We start from the raw sequence: 2,500 nt of genomic DNA, 5'->3' as shown, positions 1-2,500 counted from the left end.
CTCCTCTACCACCACCACCACCACCGCTCATGTGTGTGTGTTTGTACGTTACTTCTCCTACTCCTCCTCCTCTGCCTCCTCCTCTGCCTCCTCCTCTTCTCTTATTCTCTCTGGAGTTATCTTCTTTCTTACTTTATTTGTGTCTAAATTTCCTCCTCCTCTTCTTCTTCTTCCTGTTCTTTCTCTCTCTCTCTTCTTCTTCTTCTTCGTTATTTTCTTTTATATTTTGTCTGTGTCTGTGTATTTCCTCTTCTTCCTCATCTTCTTTCTTATTGTATCTATTTCTCTTCTTCCTCCTTTACCTCAACCTCCTTCTCTCCTTATTCTTCTTCCTCCTCTTTCTTTCCTCTCTTCTTGTTCTTCTCTTTTGAATTGTTCGTCCATACCAGATATTTTCCTCCTCCTCCTCCTCCTCCTCCTCCTCCTCCTCCTCCTCCTCCTCCTCCTCCTGCATGTTACTGTCTTCTCTCCAGTGACATTCCTCCCTCCCTCCTTTCTTCCTCTCCTTTCTTCCTCATCTCCTCCGTTTATCTCCCTCACTCCTGCACGCCACCTCCCTTCCTCCTTCCTTCTCCTCCTACTCCTCCTCCCCTTCTTTCTTCCCTTTACGCCTCTCCTCCTACCCCTTGTGTTCTCCACCCTTAAATCTCCCTAACCTCCTCCTCCTCCTCCTCCTCCTCCTCCCACCCGCACGCTTACATTCAGGTAATCTTCTAGGACATAGCAACGCCCTCCTCCTCCTCCTCCTCCTCCTCCTCCTCCTCCTTCTCTCCTTCCCCCCATACTCCTCCTCCTCCACCTCACGCCCCTCCCGCCCAAACCAGATCGTCACACACCCTGATTTTCACCCCTGCTACGCCCTCTCTCTCTCTCTCTCTCTCTCTCTCTCTCTCTCTCTCTCTCTCTCTCTCTCTCTCTCTCTCTCGGCAATGTTTCCCTCACCTCTTTCCCTCCGTGCATTTCCCACGTTACTCTCCCACCCTCCTCCTCCTCCTCCTCCTCCTCTTCTCTCACACGTTACCTCAGAAAAAGAGGACATCAGAGGGAGGTGGAGATGCGACCTTACTGGAGGAGGAGGAGGAGGAGGAGGAGGAGGAGGAGGAGGAGGAGGAGGAGGAGGAGGAGGAGGAGGAGGAGAGAAAGAGTGTAAGAAAATTAAAGTAGCAAAACCTGGCTCCTGGAGGCGAAGAAAGTGAAAATTTAGAGAGAGAGAGAGAGAGAGAGAGAGAGAGAGAGAGAGAGAGAGAGAGAGAGAGAGAGAGAGAGAGAGAGAGAGAGAGAGAGAGAGAGAGAGAGAGAGAGTTAAATACTGATATGAAATACGATTTGGGGTGTGAAACGGAGGAGGAGGAGGAGGAGGAGGAGGAGGAGGAGGAGGAGGAGGAGGAGGAGGAGGAGGAGGAGGAGAGAGTGTGTCCGGCCTGACGCAATACTTACAGGAGGAGGAGGAGGAGGAGGAGGAGGAGGAGGAGGAGGCACTCTCGTAAACCTTTCGTCAGATCCTCGTATTTGTCAGAGAGAGAGAGAGAGAGAGAGAGAGAGAGAGAGAGAGAGAGAGAGAGAGAGAGAGAGAGAGAGAGAGAGAGAGAGAGAGAGAGATAGAGAGAGAGAACCAGGGGCGGAAGTTGCGTGACACAGGTGAGGGGAGATGGAAAAAGGGACTCAGGGAGAGGGGAGAGAGAGGAGAGAGGGGAGAGAGGGAGAGATTCAGGTTAAGTTTTGTGGAAGAGGTTTTGTGGATTTGTTATGGAAGAGGGGAGAGGGAGAGGGAGAGGGAGAGGGGAGAGGGGAAAGGGAGAGGGGAGTTTCAAAGAGAGAGTTAGGGATTGGGGTTAAGATGCTATGGAAGAGGGGAGAGAGAGAGAGAGAGAGAGAGAGAGAGAGAGAGAGAGAGAGAGAGAGAGAGAGAGAGAGAGAGAGAGAGAGAGAGAGAGAGAGAGGGAAGGGGGTGGGAAAGAGGGAAGGATAGTGCAGTTCATTATTCCTAAGTTTCAAGGTCACACACACACACACACACACACACACACACACACACACACACACACACACACACACACACACACACACACATCATCATCATCATCATCATCACCATCACTCACTATCTTTTATTATCATCACCATCACCACTATTGCTGCCACTGTTATTTCACTATCACCACTACTATCACTATTATTTTTCACTGTCATCACCATTCATCACCATTACTAGGAAAATCACCTTCAATACTCTGCCACTACCATCTCACTGTCACCTATCTCCCTCATCACCACCATCATCACAACTTTCACTGTATTTATTTATCTATTGCATTTCTCACCATCACCAACACCATCACCACCACCACCATCACCACCACCATCACCACAACTCCCACCCTCACCACAATCACTTTCCCTTCTCCCCTCACCCATATCGATTAAGTAGTAGTAGTAGTAGTAGTAGTAGTAGTAGTAGTAGTAGTAGTAGTACCCTTCCTACTTTAAATTCCTAGGTAAT

The 2,500-nt window shown here is 49.4% G+C and overlaps 1 protein-coding gene across 8 annotated transcripts in view; it reads right to left on the bottom strand.

Moving 5' to 3' along the window:
- Window positions 1-2,500, bottom strand: part of LOC135089773 (rho GTPase-activating protein 32-like) — a 91,281-nt gene that overhangs the window by 64,969 nt on the left and 23,812 nt on the right. For 4 of the 8 annotated variants that reach the window (XM_063985792.1, XM_063985794.1, XM_063985791.1 and 1 more), the window contains exon 1: window positions 1-65. This exon is cut by the window's left edge. The exons of the other annotated variants lie outside the window; for them this stretch is intronic. The gene's annotated coding sequence lies outside the window, so the exon portion shown is untranslated. Of the gene's footprint in view, window positions 66-2,500 lie in introns of those variants that run through there. 8 annotated transcript variants of the gene reach the window in all.

The sequence above is a fragment of the Scylla paramamosain genome, chromosome 33, assembly GCF_035594125.1.
Source record: "Scylla paramamosain isolate STU-SP2022 chromosome 33, ASM3559412v1, whole genome shotgun sequence".
Taxonomy (NCBI): Eukaryota; Metazoa; Arthropoda; class Malacostraca; order Decapoda; family Portunidae; genus Scylla; species Scylla paramamosain.
The sequence above is the reverse complement of the archived record's forward strand: the minus strand, read 5'-3'. Positions and strand labels throughout refer to the sequence as shown.